The sequence below is a fragment of the Varroa destructor genome, unplaced genomic scaffold (assembly GCF_002443255.2).
Source record: "Varroa destructor unplaced genomic scaffold, Vdes_3.0 BEIS01000007.1, whole genome shotgun sequence".
NCBI classification, from domain to species: Eukaryota; Metazoa; Arthropoda; class Arachnida; order Mesostigmata; family Varroidae; genus Varroa; species Varroa destructor.
This window is the reverse complement of record NW_019211460.1, coordinates 6,553,027-6,574,164: the sequence shown is the minus strand read 5'-3', so window position 1 is coordinate 6,574,164 and position 21,138 is coordinate 6,553,027. Positions and strand designations below refer to the sequence as shown.

Below are 21,138 nucleotides of genomic sequence, written 5' to 3'. Positions count from 1 at the left end.
TACGTTTTCTCACCTCCGTCGGCGATGCAAACTCCACTCGAGGTATCCTGCACACAAGTGTACACATATTACTGGAGCTGAAAGACGAATCGACGTTTTGGTTACGACTCGATTCCCGTCTGCGAATCTGTTTGACGTTTCCCAGCTACCTATACGGATCCACGGAAGTTCCTGCGAACCTTACTATTGACCTAGTCATATCGACAATCGATGTCTGCCATTGCACTCCTGCACGGATTCCGTAATTAATCTTCTAAATAACAACTTTGCGACGACTAACTAGCGGACGCTATTCGAAGCACTACCCTTTCTTCCATTCGGGTGCTCGTTTATTTGTAATCATTCTGCTAAGCTTTGCATAAAGCAGTGCTCGGTCTGGTCTTAGAATAAGCTCTCCTGTTACCTGCATGCCTCCACTGCCTTTGTCCGTCCGCTTGACGACTCTCTCGCACATTTTGCTCCTTTTTCTCTCTATTTCGCTGGCTTTTTCGTTTTGTATGACTGAGCTCTTAAAACAGAAGGGACCCACGGGCAAGTGGACACGGCGAAGTAAACTATGTGGAGAAGCGCACGAAACAGAAGAAAGGTTATCCTGGGAAGGATCTGCCGTCATCACAAAGACATACCATGCATATAACATGAACTGAGCGCCATAGAGAACGCATAGACGGAAGCAACGCAATAGGAGGTAGAACGAAGTAGAGAGACAGGAAAGAACAGACAGCGCTATCCTGTGTAACTGCAAAAGAATTTTTGTTTCAAGGCGCCCCCAATAGAAAAGGTAACAACCTAAGGCTTAGACGCGACCTAATCTTTTTCACAACGTTTGAAAAACGATCCAGAGTTGAATAATGAACTCATGTTTCAGGTCGCGTTGGGTTAAGATTGAACTTGATATTGAATATATTTTATCTTAGAAACTTATCGTGGAAATGCATGAGTATAGAGAAACCTGCAATTACAGACAATACAGGCGTTGCTATGAAAAATGATTCAAAATTTACAATGCTATCGGGTACAAACGCCTATGGTTTGTCTGCCGTTTTCTGTGAAAGAACGAAACACAAATGAACTTATTTTTGCAGAAGTTTAGTTGTTAAGGATAACAAAAGCTGAAGTGTTCTCACTGAGCTGCACTAACTAACACCGACCCCAATCCTATACATAATCACCGTATATCTCTCAAGTGCACACCTTAGCCAAGATATGTTCTACACATTATTATTGTTAGAGATTGAGGATATAATGATAAAGAACCCGATAAAAGACTGTCCTGGATGATTTCCTGAAAACGAGCAGATCTGACTCATAGATTAAACTGTGCGTTTTTCAAGTGACGGTATATCTTGAAGGAAGCCTTCCTCAAACAAAAATGACTTGATTTATTAAAATCGGCCGTGCCGTTGTGAAATCTTAGGTTTTTGTGCTACACATGATTGTTAATCCCCAAAGATTTAATAGTTAAATCGACTAAAACAAAAATTATTCGGACAGGACTACAGTTAATCCGCTTTGTGGCGGAAAAAAGAGCACACGAATCTATGAGAAGAGACCTTGCATTTCATAATTATTCCACCATTAGTAAAGCTGTGCAGAGCAGGCCGGGGAGCCTGACAACTGTCCTATGCGACGACGCCTTCTTGCTCTTCGTTTACCCTTCAACTAGCCAAGAAAGTTACGAGCAGCAAATTCTTCATTTTTAGCCGCTTGCAGTTATGAAACATGACGGCCGCCAAGAAGTAATTAATGCTAACGATGTCTTTATCGTAATTACTAAAAAATGATTAATTTCATTAAAAAGTATTGGTTATCTTTTGATAGAATGGACGTCATCGCGGCTACAGCCATTTTGAGGCGTATAATGAGCTCCGAATAGACACATTCTCGTTGGACTTCATTAAAAACGCACTTCAAGGAAATAGAACGTAGAACGAAGCTTTCTTTATTTCGAACTACTATTCGAATCTATATAGTAGCAGTGAAAAGGAAAAATAAGCGGCGTTTTATGTAATTAATTATTTCTATGTAATGTATTAAATTATTATGATAACAATAATAGTTATAATGATTATTACTAGTTTTTTGATAAACTTGAAAAACAAATCTTAACAACAAGGCCATAAATCTGCCGTTACTTGAAGGCACAAAATATATTCATTCGAACTTTTCATTGTTCTGGATAGCAGGGCTGTGTTTGCTTTTCTTTGAATTAACACTTAAATCTTGCAACCCACATCAACACGCACTATTAGACTGAGCCACGGACTGTGCTGTCGTTGTCACAAAATTGCGGATCGTTTAGGGAAGGTCTTTAAAATCCATTATAAAATTCTTATGGTCAGATCCTTGTTAGGGCTTCCTCCCGAGCTGCAAGGCGGCGGGCGAACTCTAAGAATGGATGGGGCTCTTAATGGATGGGGGATGGGTAAGGTCTATCTTTTGAATTGCGTTATTAGGTAACCATGTGGAACAAACATGCAGATGTACTAGTTTAGATCCTCAGCATTGCCAAAATTATCATTATTAAGTATTAAGGGGACTACCACTGTAAAAAAAATTGAGGTAGTAGTTCCGTAAAGAATTGCGTGTGTGGTTCCATGTCGTTTCTTAGGTCTGTTGGAGAAACCCCAAATAAGCTAAGCGAAGCCCCCAACATTTCTCTTTGTCACTTCTGATGCGACAAGTCCTTAATGCTTTGGCATAGAACAGGTGATTTCCAGGACTTACATGGAAAAGACGACTGAGGAATGAGAGAACAAAAACAGACATCAACATCCTGACAGCAAATCGCGGCGTGAATTAATTTTACGTCGCTGCGATTCTTGTTCCTGCTAGCAATTTTAAACCAGCTTGGTCTCGTACTTCTTCTTGTGGGAATGGAACGGCAACGTCTGACAAAGCTTTATAATAACCCTGAAAAGGGCTTGCTCGTATAAAGCCAATTTCAATAGTGAATCAATACGTATACTTTGAACTGTCACACAGAATATTACTTAGAGAATATCCGCTTGATTTTAGAGAAAGTTCGCCTAGTTAGGAATAATTTACCTGAACTTTCACAAATGCTGGACATCGATGCTGGTTACAGTGCCTAAGAACAAGAAGCATATTTTCATTGGGTTGGTTCCTGGTGAGATCTTAGATTAGCTTTCGATATTGATTAATCATTCATTAGTTGTAATGATTAATTTTTTATTTACAATATAAATAGATTTTTTCGTAACCAAGACTGAAACGCTAACAGCTCGGTGTTTGCTGCGAATTTACGCTTATTATAAATTTCATAACAAAGGGCTTTACGAAGCCCCGATATCACATGGGCAAATGAGATTCGCCCTGTAACGAAGCATTACATCAGTGCTTCACATCAGTTTTTCGTGCATGCTTTCCTTGAACGCGCGTCTTCACTCTGCCGGTTTTCTAAAAAGGAACTGTTCATTTGCGGATGCTACCGTGTTTTCCGCCCGAAGTTCTGCTCTCCCTTTAAATAACTTTAAGCTATTATTAAGAAATATCTAGAACCGAACCAATTTATTTTTTCCAGTACACAACTGCAGTTCAGATGCATTTTATTTTCTAGTTGTGCAAAAAAGTTCTCAAAGGAGAACGAAATACCCGTATATCTCTTTAGAAAAAAAATGCCCCAGGCCATATATCATAACATTTACCTAGACTCAATTGGGCTCTAAAGACAATGACATATCAACGACATGTTGATATATCAGTTCCCGGTGCTGGCTTTAGCGTGATGCCCCCCACAGACTCATAGCTTTTCTTCTCGAGCGGTTCTCTGGGTCGGTGCTGCTTTCTTAACAACTAGTATAGCAGTACCGTAATCGGGCGATTGTCCCAAAATGTCGCGGGAGTCAGCCTAGCCCCTGCAACTTACGCATGCTGCCACGATTGTCACTACCACCGTTATGAGCACTAGCGCCGCTGTCTATCACTTCCAACCTCAAAGAGGCTTACCATCCTCAGCGGCGGTCTGAGATAGAAGGAGGCCCTCAGGCAAACGTTCCAGCATTTCCACGCGGTGCTTTCCTCACAACGTGCGTTCTGTGTCTAACGCTGAATCCGCAACGCCAGAGTTGTTGGACGCTTACCGCTATTTCATTCATTAGATTTTTGTTCTCGATCTTCCGCTCCGGGTATATGCGTAAGTGTGTGTTTGTCTTTGTCGCTGTCTACCTCGGTAGCCTTCTCATTCATTTTCATCGTCTCGTTCCTCCTTTCCGACCCCGCGCCCCCGCTTCCGGCCGCCCTTTCTAGCCTGCTCATCCACTCGCTCCGAATGGTTCTCAATGATGCACCGCTATTTTCATGCTAATCATCACTGATCGTCAGCGCTGCTGTTGTTCCCAATCATTATCATTACGGTTTGCGTCGTCGAATGGGAATTCAAATTAATTCAGGGGGGCCGGTCGGCCGGCCGAGCAATTGGCGGCCGCCCGTAGCCAGGCGCTGCCGTGTCGCCATGGGTCACCATAGCGAAACCGGAAGATCGAACGAACAAACGGCCAGACGAACCTACACACTAACGGCTGAGCGTCGCTGGACGATATTAGGCAATGCTGAACGGAGGACACGTAAATGGCACGCGAGCATTTAGGTTCAGGCAAGAAACAGGTGGGCATGCGGTACGTGAAACAAGATGGCCGAAAGGCGGGGCCGGAACTTCATGCAGTGAACGGGCATGGGAACAATGCATGATCTCAAACAATACGTCAAAGTCACAGGCTCATATATACAGACCACGTGTTCTCTATGGGAATGTACTTAATACAGTAATGAGGCATCGCTGTCGGCTTCGTCCTGCTATTTTGTTACTTAGCGTTAATTTGAAATAGCAAGCTTAATCGTATCGGTGGATATTTATTTCAAGAGAGAGACTTGTTATAAATAAGTTACCGAATGAGGGTAATGGCGTATTCGAAGCATACGAGGGTAAGCGAAGAAGGTTAGGAGAGAAGGTCTGGTAAAGCCTTTTTAAGGAAATCTAAATTTTCTGAAATAAATTTATGTTATTCGTACATATCTATACAAATTGTACTGTTAATGCATTAAGAAAACCCCGTACAGCGGAGAAAACTAGAAGCCATTTTATATAATTATCCGGTGGTTTATCCAATTTATTGCTATTTATACATAGCGATCATACACCAAACAGTTAAATCTGGGAAGATGATGCGTTGGCACAAAAGCTACTGTAGAATGCGACGAGTGCTTTTTAAAACCATTCTATGCTAAAATGAATGCTTCAAACGATTTTACAGCTAAACAGTGATTGTTTCCATTTATATAGATATATTGATTTGGAACCAGATGACTTCCTAAATGCTAATTATTTCTCTGAGAGCTGAAATCTTTTACAGCCAATACCTTTGCAATGGACAGTAATGTTCGTGCAACGAACCTCAAAAATATTACCAAATATAAATATATTAATGCTATATGCGCTGGCCAATTGTAACCCAGAATAGGAACTTGAATCATTTGAAAAAATACTAGGCTTCAGCTGGGGCCAGAAATTTCATAATTGTAGGTACGTAGCCCTATCCATTCGACCGCAATCGAAGTTCTCAGATTTTTAATCTTCGTTATGGTAAGTTCCTTCTAACTTGTAACCTGAATCGCTGTGGGAACATAATACACTGATTATTTGTCTACGGCTCTACGGTGCTACAATGCTTCGCATCCCTGTACGGATATATATGTCCTTCGGCGCACGTAGCAATCGAAACTACATGGCTTTTTGCACTCAGTGGCACGTAGTATATAATCCTTACTTGTTGAAACCTGGCTGTGCTTAGGTTAACTACCCAATGTAATGTGGGCCTATGAAATCGACCCTTATCTCATGTTTACACATAGCTTTCACCTTAGTTGGTCGGTTACTTCAAATAAATCTTTCTGACACTGCGGTAATTCGTCTTCTGAGGCATGAAGTTAGTAGAATGCATGCAATTCCAGGTCTATTTTTTGCGGCATGTGCTTCAGCAGCCAATAGCTTTTGCCTGCCGAAGATGCAACAAAACAACTACTCTGTTTGCTTCTACATGCGTCTATCTAGTTCGTCACATTTTACCATTTCACACACAATTTATAGTGTATATTTGATTAGCTAATAATAATCAAAAAACAACAGTTCACTTAGATGAGTCAATAAATGTATGGCTTTGGTTTCTGTTACTTCGCGTGTATACTGCCGCCGACCTGTCGGACAGAATAGGAAAATTCACTGATCAAAAGGATAAGGCCTGCCAACGGCTTGAACAGGTTTGCATCGATTAAAATCCAATAAAAATCGACGAGTAACGATGATTCTCTTAACTAACTCTGGATAACTTGCAGTTCTCATTGTAACTATACACAGCCGCAGCAGCAGCAGCAGCAGCAGTAGTTAGGTTTTTCCTTTTTTGTGTTAGGCAGACTTGCGTCGAATTAGTTTCATAAACCTCTCACGATTTGTCGAGACGAACGAAACGTCCTGTGCTCTACTTGCCTTGCGAAAAACAATTGCGAAACTTGAAGCATATTTCACTGAGGAGGAGCGCGAAGCTTCTAGGGTTTTGCCAGCGAGAGTTCCTCGACCTCTAGCCACATCTCAAACTTAGGTTTACGCAGTGACAAAATTACACCTTCTCTCATTCTACCTGCTTTTTGAACAAAACACATTATCCTAAGGTATCGTTAGTTATTCTAGTATATCAGCTGCACGAATTTGGCGTCTTGTTATCTGAAGGTAAATTGAAATTTTGCGAAAGTTAAATTAAATGAGCGCACGCATAAAATTTGAGTACGAAGTAACTGAAGTGTTTTCAGTTAATTCAATGCACAGTAACTCGTCGTGTATGTATAACACAGTAGTTAGCAGACGACGAGAAATTCGCAATTTACTACTTAACAACTTAAGATTGGTGGTTGATCAACTGGTAAAGAGGGGTACGGTGCCGTGTCTCGAAATTTTCAATTCGCCCGTTTAGAAATCGATCCATGTGTTATTTTCGCTAAAAAAAAAAAAATTCATTTGACGCTACAGGCTGCGTAATAATAACGATAAATAAACAATAGCAATAAAACATCTAGCGAACAGCATTGGACCACGTTGAAGATTACCCGACGCCATTGTCAATGTTGCTTAACTGCGTAGGTTTTTACCTGTACCAGAAAAGAAGCATAGTGCCGTGCCGCAGGTAAACTTACATCTTCCGTATCGGCTTGGTGGTTAGCCGTAATTGAATAGCGTTTGAAAAGGTGCTCCAGTGCTTCACGTAAAGTTCGAAATTATTTATGATTTCGTAAGTTTATGATCACGTGCTCAACGAAAGCTCTTCGCGTGACATTTATTTGCACAACAATTAACTAATTAGTTTCCTTACTCGGCGAAATAATAGACATTGTAATTGCCTTACTTAACAAATAGACCGTGAGTTCGATAAACAGACTCAATAAAACTGAACTATTACATGGAAGACTTCAAATGAAGTCATAGCTATTAACGATAATGTTCGTTTACCATTCGATTGAATCTTTTGCCATTGTTAAGATCAGCACTAAGCAAGCAGGTCTCAAACTTTCTGCGCTCTATCTAAGGAAACAGTACTCTCACTGATGCTACTTTTCAACCAGATGGCCAGACTGGATACAGACCACACCTATAACGCGCCCTTCATAAATAGATGCCTGATAAGCAGTGCATCGATAAGATTTTCGCGAATTGAGGTAAACGAAAACAGTGAACGAACATCAGGCCTACCATTCTAAACAGGCCTCGAGCCTTCGAGACATAAATCTGACTGGTAGATATAAAGGAAGCAACGAAACAGTTCGGTGGCCTGTCTTGAGGATTGGACACCATCCCGCAACTTTACGATTCATTCTATTTTGTAGAACCGGGGAGAAGCCTCTCGGTCCGTGATTTGTAGCACTCGAATTTCGTAACTATCGACTGAGTTGTTTGAAGCGCAACGGGCAGGCAAGGGAACGAAAAAAGGGTACCGTGATGACATATGTGCAGAATAATTTAGTTTCGAAATAAATTCGAGTTAGTCTATAAAAAGATCATTATGGTAAGCCAAGAAAACTATTTATAGTTTTCATTGTGTAGGCAATCGTCCTTTTTTGTTATAGTGCAGGCGGAGCTAGTACGAACGGTACAGCTGCAACGAGAATAAGGCATCGACCTATCGGCAGCAGCGCCCTTCTGGGGTTTGATCCAAGGCTAAATTTATAACTTCAGCTACTTCCACTATAGTCAACAGAGAGACTATTGTTAGTATATGCTACTGCCAAGACGTTCAAGCTTTAACGAAAAGTTTACTTATTAAAACAGATGACGCCCACACATTTTCAGTGTCCGAAATGAACTATCTGTGTGCATTACTTCTTATTTGGCATACATTAACATATGTTTGGCTAGTTATCCTCGGGCCGTATGTATCCTCTGCGATAATGCGGTACCAAACAAATCCAAAATTTAATGCTACTTGTACATAAATGCAGTATAGTTGTCATTGCTTTGCAACCTCAATCAAATGAAAAAAAAAAAAAAAAAACTACACAGGAAGATGCGCAGACAAGTGACATCGCCAGGTCATAGATGAAAATGTTCTATAGTATCAAACTAATTATACGAAAAACGAGAAATCTTCAAAAAAAAATGGGGATCTTTAAAGTAGAGTAACACACCGTTATGCGCTAGTAGAGGCAAAGGTGGAGTAAGCTAATTTGGGATATAGCGTGTCGATTTAAAAATAGTAGTTCAAAGGGAAGATCATTTTAATAACGTCATAGGTAGAATATTGTCATGAGGTTTGATCATTTGACCGAAAAAAAGAAGCCTAAAAAATCGCGATACACCTTATGAACGTCGAGATAGATAGCTCGTCAGATCTTAGGCGATCTTTGAGCTATATTTGCTCATTGCGTAGTTGCTGAAAGGGAGGCCTACGAAAGAAACCAGTGGCAACAAGGAAACAAAAGATGAAATAGATTCGCGGTCCGAACCTGCCCTCTCTCGTATACAATTTTAAATTAGTCACCAACTTATGAGTGTGTAAAAAGTACTTGCCAAAAAAAAGTATCAACTCCACCGACTCAGCTTAACAAACACTAAACACTTACGCAAGATTTATTTGCATGGAAGACATTATTATTTCCGTTTTTAGACCTTGCCAAGGCACGGGATGCACCAGTGGTCCTATCATAGGTCCGCGAATAAAATAGATTTGACTCTTGCTCAAGGCCAGCACGCCTGAACGGTGATTAACGACTCCAGTGAGCTTGGTAAAGCATGGCAAAAAAAGTGCTATCGCGTGGAACGCAGCCGTACCGGATGTCCTGACTACGGAGGATACGTGACAGAGACTCGATATGGCCTCCCTTTATCAAAATCTCAAATGGATTTCCACTTTTCGGCTAGTGCCCTCAGTTGAAAATGTACAGCTGCAAAACGTGTCGCTTCCCAGTCTTTACTAAATTCTAGATATAGTAAACGGGTTCTAAAATGTGACTTCCTTGGCGTCTTCACATATTTATATATATATATATATAAGTATATATATATATATACATATATATAAGTAAGTGTGCAGGAGATTCGCCTTGGAGCCAACAAGGATTCATGAAGTTAGGTTTACTGACAATCTCAATTTTTAAGTTCTATCTTCTTGAACCATGGCCACGCACTTAATTTATAATTTATTTTAGCAGAAGCGAAGTTGTAGACGAAGGAGTGCCAATATGTACTCAGTCAACAATGACAACGACGTTCGGCACGTACGATTTCTGCACTAGAAAGGAAATCCGAGTCACTTTATTAACCTAGCCAACATCAAAGTAACGACTGGAATCGATATCTCACCTTAGATAACTGTGGTAGTTTCTAGGATTTTAGATAAGATACTCAGAACAGCTACGGAATCTGTTGCTAACTTGCCCGTGACCATGGGATTTTAAAGAAAAAATATTACGAATTAATAAATCAATATAAAAATCTCATGAATGAGGCTCACTGAATTATTTGCTTTAACTTTAGCTTTGGGCTTTGTCTAAAAAGTATCGACGAGCCTGTATAGTTTCACCTTTAGCTGGTAGGGACCACAGGCCTGTCCTTCAAGTAAGTAAGGCATTCTAACATCCTTCTCTGGACAAATATGTCCCAGGTTGACCCACTCGATGACTCGTACATTTCTCGGATTCTATTTTCCTATATGTATGGCGTAAAAGGGTAGGTCACATCGCCACCATATAGTAGTGTAAACGCATACAAACCGCTAAGAATCAATAACAAATTTCTAAATCGATAACATTATTTAGGTTATCTATGAAGCAGTTAACGACAGGTACAGGACATTATTATTTAAGAGCTCACAATTCCAGTATCCGTTCCACGCTTGTGTCTTGTGTCCAAACAAACGCGACGAGACACGCTGTCTTCAAAGATCTGCCTGGACGTCTGTGTGTCTCCAAATACATCAATAACTCAATCATACGTACTTCCACGACGAAATGTGTATTCTTGAATTTGGCTAGAGCAATGAATGCAATGTATGGCCGTCGCCGCAACAGTAAAATCTCTTCAGGAAATGCACACGCGCAGATGAGCGCGGAGGGCTCCGAAGGGTCAAAATGTACTGCTCATTTCGAGACTGTAGCAGACGATTTTTATTGATCTATTGGCTTATTTGAGAAGATCGTGCGAAACGCGAGTCACTGAGAAATCTCCAAGGCCCTGTTCGCTAAAGAAGGAAAAATATCGATTTCGCATTTTCGCCTTCTTCAAATGGCTGTATAGAGCCATTCAGGTTGAAATATGAAGGATGTCAGATGTCGGAGAATTTCAGAGTTGGCGTCTGTCGCCGCGAGAAATGGCCACGTGGTTGTGTTCGTGAAATGAACAGGAAACCCGATCATACTAAAAACTACAGCGTATCTCTTTGCGATCCTATACGAATTACGTTTAGGAAATATCGAAAGAAAAAGCCTTTTCGTTGATAAACATGTTCACCGTATGTTTTTTACATAGTGTTTCTCTCAGATATCTAAACTAGTAACACCATGAAATGATTAAAGGAATACGAACATTCATAATCTTTCCACAAAGATAGTTGCATCAATGAGAATTGTATTTTTTTTAATATAGTTTCTTTCGCAGATTACTAAAGGTCTTGTCGTTGCTGACACTTCTGGGCTTTTTGAACAATGCCTTAAGATACCACCAACAGACTATTCAGTCTGGCAGTGTCCTCTTCCCTAGTATCACTGTCTTTTCATATATTTGCAGGCAACCATTGCTAAAATGTGAGCAAATCTGCAGCCTAACGTTGGATATGAGCCCATTAGGATCTATAGATAATAACTGAAATGTACCTAACATACGCCTATATATTCCGTGCAAAAAAAATAATACTCTGATATCCAAATTAGTGACACAAAATGCCAGCCACATATAAGCAAAATAAGTTAAAATGATGCATAACCTCCACTGCCAGTTGTTTATGGTAGAGCACGCGTTCTTTGGACGACGTCATTATTATATACATGGGTCTGTAATAGACGTAAAACCGATCGGGCTGTATTCGTTAACTGTATGATATTGTTGTTTTGCCAATGACATGCTTATAAGAAGTTCCCGTGGGTTAACTTGGATTGTGTAGTATGTTCAAATATAACTGTACTTGGAATATCCCCCCTAATGATACAGGCACATAAGGAGCTTTGGCAAACAATGAGGTAAAATCGTCTTGCGAGAGTAGCAATTTTAGTAGATTTACTGGGTCTAACCAAAACTAAGCTGTTTCAATAACTATACGTAAATTTTTAGTTCATGTTTTATTGAAAGAAAACTTGTACACTTACTAAGGACTAAGGCTATACGATCATTGATATTAGATTTTGTACGTGTGCGATATATAATCGCATGTCCATTAGGTATATTATGATTCATTTCTGTCTTCTCCATTCACCGTTGCCCCCCGTTCTGGCAACATCAAGTACTGCGGTTTTGCAAACACATTCCCACGTTATAACAGTCCGACTATAGGCGCTTTCAGATAATATGCATTCCCTACACTGAGTACGTACCGTTGGTTTTAACCGTTCGCGTTGGCCAAAAGTAATACATGCACAGAGAAGCATTAAAGGACTATTACTGTTATCCAAATCGGACAGAACGTCTCATTAGAAAAACACTTCAGGAATATAGGTGTTATTACTTTGCTATTTTCTTTCATTCACGCCATCGACATCTAGAATTTACTAGTGATACATACTCTGACTCGCCACTCGCGATGCGCACCTTTTCTGGCAAACAAAAAAAAAACAAGCAAACAAACAATGAGGGTTTGCTACTCTGAATCAATAATTCTAACTGGCTGATTCTTCTAGAATCGATAATTGACGACAGGTCTGTAGTACTTGGAAGATTGGGTTCGAATTTGGGCGCGGATTCATTTCGCTTCGTGCTGAGAAGCTGTGGTCGGATAAAACGCCCAAGGGCAGTACCGGACTTGAAATATCTACAGCTTTCGTCCCTGGCCGGCTCCGGCCTGGGATTTCTTTTTGTTCTGGGGTAATTTGGACATTACGGAAGTCGTCAAATCTGCGATTTTGGCTTCGTACCTAGGCAACCTCCATCTACTTCACTGGTAAATGGTAGCATTTTTGCTTTCATAGGCGCTCTCCCGAAATAGACCTTCAAGTTATCCCATAATCTTATACTTTAGGTCATATACTTCAGCTGTGTAGACAAACAATTTTCTTCAAGGAAGACTTTCGAAAAACCTTTTGTGCACATGGTGAGATTTGAACCTGCGATATGTGACAATCTACGTTACTGCCACCTAGTATCTGATAGTGTAACTAGACTGATGGAAATAGTAAAAGAAACGGCTAGTTCTCAAGATCCGTTTTTAACCCTAGTGTAAAGTCTGTTTTCTTGAATGGTACTTCTTCATACAAGTAGACGTATCAAAGACTTTTGACTACATACTTATACGCAAAAAGCGAATTCACTTCTCTTATTAGATAATGTCATAGGATCTTGGTAAACGGGTTTATTTGTAATGGCAATAATGACACAGCCGGTAGGACCTAAGGAGTTTTGGCGGTCTTAAAAGAAAGAGAACATATCATTTTAAGCTTACCAATTAGTAGTGATTAAGTCTAAATTGTTCATATAAAAAGTTCTAGCCGAAAACTTGTTTTTCAATAAAGACCCATATTTTATTATTTTTAAAAAAATCAGAAAAACTATGATTTTAAACAAGTGTAGAAATAATAAAAAAAAAACTAGACATTCCCTACATTAACTTTATTACCTTATGTGTGTACATACGTAAAAATAATACATGTGTTTTGTTGGCCTATTTTCAGCGCTTGTTTTTCTAAAATGCGTTGAACTAGTCGACTATACTGTTTGATAGTTTCTCCAAAATAGCCTCAGAAGATCAAGAAGCTGAGACCAAGATTGAAAGGAGATTCTCTGAATGGCCTGTCTTGACCCGACCCTTAAATGTAAAATTTCCTAAACTTGTCTGATTACGGTGTATTTTCACAGATTTAAATTAAGTTTTTTAATTTTATGTATTATTCGTTTTCTGCTTCAGTTCTTTACAGACGATTATCCCATGGTGTCGAGCCGTTGTATATGAAAGATAAGGTAGCCATGAAGCATACCACAGATACACAACAATGATAGCGCGAGCTACCACTGAGTTAAGTTACTTGCACAAAAATGAAAACCTTCAATTCATATTCAAAGTAAATATGTCCCGCTAAATATTTATGCGTCTAACAGACAGAATGCCGCATTCAAACAGCACTTGGTATCGAGGTAGGTTAGAAGGTAGCGAAAACAGGCCAATGTATATTTACGCTTTGGCACTGCAAGCATCGTTCAACTTTGGAATATTCATTAGTCAAATATCCCACTTTACTTTTCCTCGTACACCTACAAGGTATGGGTGTTATAAAAAGTATTTTGTATAATTTATTAATGTAATTTGAATAATAATAAATAAAGATCAACTCGAGCAAAGGCTTTCGGCATAATGAAGCAGACACTTTTCATGAATAAGTGTATGAAGGAAGAATATATGTGGAATTAATTGAAGTTCAAGCAAAATTATAGTAAATTCCTTGCTATTATAGTAAATCTTTCACCGCTTATACGGCAGTAGTACCAAAAAACAAGAGGCGATAATTGATATGATAATCATGATATCCGTCCTTACATCCATTGTATGCGAGCATAGGCCCAGATTTCTGGGCCTGTTTTGGAACATCATTAAACGATGCTGTGTAGATTTTATTGCTACTATTGTGAGGGCAAACTGAATGGAATTATTTAAGGTCACAGGCTATTTTATTCACAGTACATCCTAGGTCTTTAAAGATGGCGACGTGTTTCAAAGCTTTTGGGAACCAAAGGGGTTTGCTTTAATGATTGTTGATTATGTACTTGTATCTAGGTTTGGTGTTGAAATCTGACAGGAGAAGTGTACGTTAAAAATGTACAATGTGCAAAAAGTACCGTGTGCTAGATAATATTTTGCGAAAATAAGATAATATTATTAATTCCACAGAACCACGCGCAAAAGTCGAAAGCCTAAGAGTTAATTATACGATAATTTAAATCATAGTTTTTTAAACATGAACGCAGAAGCGAAGTTCAGTGACCGATCAAATTCAGTGAAGCCTATAATATAGTGTGAAGAGAAAACGAGGCACCGAGCGCGTGTCTTTACGTTAGCCTGAGCTAAGACGCGGTATAGGGCCCAAAAGCTAATCCCGTGAGATGAGAAGTTTCTCGGTAAGTGTTGCCTCGGGCTGCTACCTCGTGGTAACGATGTTGTACATAAAGGCAGGAAAGCAACTGAGTTCTTGTATGGTTGCGCTCCCATACTCGTGTGTAGCCGTTCTTTGTGGGGTGACAGGAAAAGTGTAATAGTAGCACCAACAAAGGTACAACAATCCAGTCAACAAGGGGAAGCTATGCAAGACTGATGCAGAAGCCGGAAGGACGATGCGGTGGGGGTAATGGTGTCTGGCGTTGGAGACAGTCTCGCTGTGTTCCTGTGCAAGAACGTCCACCATGAACAGCCATCGTTACGATGCTGGGTGGCTGTGAAGACGGACGATTCAACAACGACAATGTCGAGATGGGAGCCACAACAGCGGCAACAGAAAAGGCAAGAAAGAGAAATTCAACAGTATGCATATACGGGCAAAGAAGAAAAAAAAGCAGGTATATGCTCCTCATAAGCATAACAAGTCGACAGTTTCTTGTCGCTCTTTATACGTCCTTGTAGCCTTCGCAGGTGATAAGCGGTGCTGCGCAGGCCGCTGTCTGTCTTGCCGCAAGCTACAGCAGCGCCCTACTGTATGGGAGCAGCTACAGTTAGAGACAGGTTAGTGAAAAGGACGGTTATTGATATCTGTAGATTCCATTAGGGGGCCAACAACGAATTGCCAGCCTGTTTTGCTTGACATCATATAAACTAGTTATGAATATCTGTTTATTTTTATTATACTACCAATTGGGTGACAATACCGAGACGCGCCGATCAGTTCTGATTCGATTTCTACCTTTGTTTGGTACAATCTATGTCACTAAAAGCCTTCATATTACACAACTGCTGCGTTTGCTCAAATCAGATATAAATACGACATATTCTGCCGTTTAGTTGGCATCGTGGTCTACATTCCAATGCTGACTGTTTCTATAAAACTAGCATAGAGTCGTCATCTTGGATGGGCCCCTACGCGATCAAATACGCGTTTACCCGTACACATGTTGCCACTTCAACGAAAGAAGGCTAATGAATAGTAGCGTTAAACTACCAAATATGATGATAATGAATTTCAAACGTGAGTTATATTTTCAATTGTAGATGGAATAACGTCGTTTTCTAATTACGAATAAATTGTCAGCCGCGTAAGATCTGAGGTTGGTAAGAAATCAGAAGGTTAACGACAGCTGTCGAACATAGAACGAATTTGTCTCGAACGAGGCCTTCTCGCTCTGAGGGAAGAAGTGGCGCTAAAATGTTGAAGCCTTCCGAAAAATATAGGCGTTACTTAATTCGTCCGCAAGCTCAGTTTATCAAGATTTCTGAGCCTATCTCGCGAATGGTAGAGGCGACTGACATGAATATTCCAAATTCATAGGTTGATTTCTATAATAAATGGGCTGTTAATACTAAATGTGCCTCCATAAAATTCAGCATGACTGTTAACGTTTTCTATTGGCACGGAAGCAAGTGATAGATGTAAATTTTGAACGATTAAACAGGAACGTGGAAGGATTGTTTTATTAGCGGCCACAATTAGCTTCAAGTCCAACTTGTCAACAAAGCAACAAGACCAAGGACTATTCTCTCTGAAGAAATTGTTAAGGCTCCATATAACTCTGTTGTCTTCCTCGAGCTCCCTTTAGCGCTAGCATCTCGTCTTCCTCGTTCAAGCAGAGAAGGTGTACTGCTTCCTGCTCGGTAGTCTACAGAGCTGAGGTTTCCGCAAGAGAATCTTTAAGAGGTTTTTTTAGGCAAGGAAAAGTCGAAAAGAATACGCAGAGCACCAACCCACCGCAGCAAACTGCCTGGCGACATTGGCCCCGTCGTAGTCAGTGGTTTTTCCAGTAGATATCGAAGCAACCGGGAATGTTGGACTAAAGCAGTCCCGTGTGCCTCCCCACCGTAGATACAATGACGAACAGAGAGCGGACGAGAAAATAGCGCGACGTGCAGACAGCGCTGCCGCTCGTAAGCAACAGCAGATGTCGATGTTTGTATTGTAAGAAGGAAAGAAAAAAGTCAGACAAATAGGCTTCTTTTAGTGGTAGCGGCAACGTCGTCATCGTTGTCGTTGTTTTACATCGCTAGACTGCGGTGAGTGGAAGAAAAAGACTAAAGTGGAACTATACTAGAGTAGCAGAAGTAACTGCAATAGAAACTGGAGTTATAGTTGCTATGATTGAGGTAGTAGTAGCTGGTAGTGAAGGCTGCTTCGATAGATACTATTTGCGACTAAGAGAACAGGTGCTGCCAAAGAAACGACGTAAACTGTGTTGTATGTACATAAGCTGGGTGTAAAGGACCCAGAATCGGGAACGGAGCTAGGGCCGGCTCTAAGTCCCCAAGGCAGCAATATTGTTTCAGCTTCCGCCGCTGCGTTGGCTGCCAAGACACGATTTGTCGTCTCTCCAGAGACGAAACTGAGGGACATCCGAGGGAGAGAAAAGAAAAAAACGGTTGATACAGCGATCTGATTTCTAGCGGAAATGCGCAACAACAGCACACAGACCAGAAGGAACGAGACAAAGGTTTTTATCCGCTTGCCAACGGCCGTTGCCGCCGCGGTGGTTGTCAGAATCGGGAGAACTTGAGACGATGGCTAGCCGGATGGCCGCCTATTCTTCACGCAGCATATCGTTCCCCTTCTATATGCTTCACACACGTTGTTACGATAGAGAAGTATCCGACACAGTGGTACACAGAACACATATGTTATTAAAAGGGACAATTAGTAATAAAAATGTTGATAAGGGAATAGACGACAGCGTAGTCATGTAGCATTTTACGTAGGTAGCTGGTAAAGGCACGGACAGGAAAACTTAATTTACTATTAAAGATCAAAATTGATCATTACTGCCAATGCAGCAGAACCAGCTGAATAAATAAATGTACCTAAACAGACAATAGCACCGAGTTCTTTGTTCAGTATCGTCGTAGTGCCGCGTTGGTGCGAACACTTTTTACGGTAGCTCTTTTGCGCTCTGTCCCTTCACCATACATTAGCTTAGTGTAAACGTAGTCCTTTTCGACATATCAGTACCACAATATTCTTACGGATTGAAATTGAATTTAACAATACTCATAAAGCAGTAGATCCGAATCATCCACAGATTAATCGTGTTTAAAAACTAAATGAGCCTATTTCTTTTGCAGTGTATTTTGATAGACATTTTGGTTCATTTAGCATGCTTGAGAGCATATCGCCTACGAAAAACCTAAAACGTCGAGATTCCGATACGTTCTATACGCTGAGGTACGTTGAAAGGAATATGTATACAGCTTCGAGTATTACTAATTTCGTTTGTGAAATAATATGGCAGTATTATTTTACTCTGCATACTTACGTAGGTATTGAACTTGTCACACGACTTCTCGCGCAGCGTCCTAAGGGACGTACGACGACCGGCGAGCCCGACGTAAGGTGAACAAGGTAAGCACCTCGCATCAATGAATAGACCGTTATGGGTCGAACTGATTTTTGGATTATTCGGCTTGGGGCATTTTCGCATTGTGTAAACGAACCTCTAAACAGTTTCAACGGTCCGATTCAGGTTTTTGGATATTACACAGCTGCTGCTATTAAGGCGTATCTAAATCATAGCTATTTCATAAACCACACATTTGGATAACCAGTTTTTTTGCCTGCTTTATAAAGCAAGTGTTCATTTGAAGGCTAACGTAATTGTGCTTACTTTCCATAAATGATTCTAAGAAATATCTTCGACTATGTTTCTACTCATGGACATGAAGCGAACTCGTTAAGCCTGAGCCCTCTGACCTCTGGGTGTCGAAAATAGTACATTAGAAAAGGGAGTGATACAAAGAGGACGGGACACCATATTTCTCACACGACACATTGCATCATATAGATCTAACAGTAGAGCTTCGAATTTACTATTTAGCCTAACAGGTTTTCATAATGGAAGCGATATATTTTTCCTTGGCATTTGCCTATCTAACGCTTAACATCAGCATAGGCAAAATTCAAAATGTTCGATTTAGGGCTTAGATATGAGTAATTGGCACCTAAATCGAAATGGAAAAGCAGTACGCAATGTAGCTTGGCGGAGCGTTGAGTGACTGCGTTATTGTGGGAAACGTGCTCTTCTATATTACCCTCTTACAGTGAAGCGTACCAAGGGCAAACATAATCCTGTTCGATTGGTTTAACTGGCGTATTCGTATTTAACGTTAGGTAAAGAGAACCTATACATAATAAATGACTTTTTACTATAAAGCCAAAAACAAATCGCGTATATTTCGCGCGCGCGTGTATATGTGTGTATGCGTCTTATTCATGCGCGTTTGTTTGAAGTAAAAGATATAACATGGCCTTTTGCTGCTGCGTGAGGATCCATACCAAGGGAGGCAAACAAAAAGCCTCCCCTGGATCAAGACGCGGACGCATTATACAGCGCGCCTCCTCACGTAACTATCAACTGCTTTTTTTCTTGAAGCCTGCGATTTGGTATTCGTTGCGCAGCGCCGCCAATGCTAACGGGGCTCGTATCTGTCGTTTATAGATCGCTTACCAACCTTCTCACTGCGACTCATGCGTCGCCTTCGTTGATACGATACGACAGCATATGATCAAAAGCAGTCGATTGAAGCACTCATATGTGACACTTTTGAATACTTGGCTTTTGGCAAAATCGTGCCGGAATCAGCCTCTTGCTCTCGATCTGTGCGTTTTCGTAGCAACGAATAGCCATAGATAGGTATTTGCCGTTAGTCGAATATCCTCAAATTGATGCCTTGTTTCTCTTTCGTCGGAGAAATTGGACGACACAACACTCTCGACTGGCTTGCGGGTTCGTTATTGCTAGAAGAATATGGCTGAAGCCTCTATGAAGCATTGTTCGAAACGTCTAGTAAAAGATGAACGTTGTACTGTTTTATCTCTGCTAGATTCCGGTTACATGGGTATAGCAGAAGTGCCCTACGATAAGTTAATCTTTTGCTTAAATGTCGCGCAGCCGTTTGCGTATTACATTATAGGGTAGAAGAACATGAACTTTGTCAATGTCTACCACTTCGATATATTCTAACAAACGTTCACAGTGAATGATCAATTGCAATAAGCTGAAAATGGGGCTACGATAATAACAATAAAAAGAAAAAAAGAAAAGAGACAAGGTACCGGAAAAGATAGCAGTGATTTAGTGCGTTTAGTGTGTTCTAATTAGGTAAAAATTTTATACGTTTAATAGTTAGCCCGTATATAAGCAACGTACGTTTACCCTCACCTTAATTATATTTCGAAGATATACGGGTTTCTAAGATTTGACCAATTAGATTATTAAATAACATTGTAAGTTAAGTACCATCTGATTATGTGATATAATTGGTTTGCTACAGCTGCCCTGCCGCGTTCTTCGTTAACGAAACTTTTGCCAGAAGTGACCTTATTTGCAAGTCATAGTTCTTCTGAAGAATAAAGCTCTTTTCATCACTGGCGTGTATCATTGTGTTTTTCTACCCGTCCTTTCACTTGAGGGATACACTTCGAAGACGATGTTGCGTATTCTCACGCACCGATGCAATACTCATTCAAGGCTTTGCTGTCGGGCTTCGTTCCTGACAGCCTCTCAATCTACGCAGTTTGCCGATTCTCAGATATATCTTCTCGTTTGCTTTCTGCTTGCCCCATCAAATGCGGGGCAATTTATTAAATGTAGTATCTGTATCATGAGTTTTGCATATGTTTCTTGGCTTAGCAGAGTTTGTCCTCTATATCTATGCATAGGCTATCTTTTTGTTGCCCACTTATGACAGGATGGGATGGCCCGAGAGGCGTTTATGAGGCTATGCCACCCTCTTCAGATATTTTTCTGAGGAGTCTGGCGGCGCGGTGATACCACCCAGTCCCAAACCACTTGTCCCTGAAGGTTTAAGGTGGCCGGTACTTCCTGTTCTCCTAGGAGTCCCTTTGATAGCCGCATAAACTTCCATACGATAGCATGTCGAAGGGTCTGCCTGCAGCCCATGTATTTATGGTATTGCCTGCATACTGTGTAGCAAATTGTTTGTGTTGTATATCCAGTAAAACGTTTCTGCTAAAAACTAATCATTTTAGAAGTCTCTTCAATTTAGTGTAAAACTTGAAAGCCCACGTCAGCTCTAAGCCTGTGTCTCGTATAGGCTCTGCCGATCGAGTGAAGCCTTCTACTCCTACAAAAGACACGATTTTTGCATCCACTGCAGAAGTTTGCCAGAAGTGCTGCCACACTAAATATGGAGCAATAATAGTCTGTGCTAAGCAGTTGATGTACGTTATGAGAGGCAGTATAGCTTACATTACTTTCCTTCATGCGAATTTCTGCTTCTTTTTTACTTTGTCTAT

General features: G+C 40.6%; 1 protein-coding gene and 1 long non-coding RNA gene across 11 annotated transcripts in view; one reads left to right on the top strand and one right to left on the bottom strand.

Annotated features, from left to right (window-relative positions):
- LOC111254522 (uncharacterized) overlaps positions 1 to 21,138 on the bottom strand; it is a 126,154-nt gene that overhangs the window by 90,594 nt on the left and 14,422 nt on the right. The gene's annotated exons all lie outside the window — the stretch shown is intronic.
- The window catches only part of LOC147754242 (uncharacterized), a 6,708-nt gene continuing 1,718 nt past the window's right edge, over positions 16,149 to 21,138 (top strand). The window contains exons 1-2 of the long non-coding RNA XR_015316340.1: positions 16,149 to 18,048; positions 18,144 to 18,225. This is a non-coding gene — a long non-coding RNA (uncharacterized LOC147754242). The remainder of the gene's footprint in view (positions 18,049 to 18,143; positions 18,226 to 21,138) is intronic.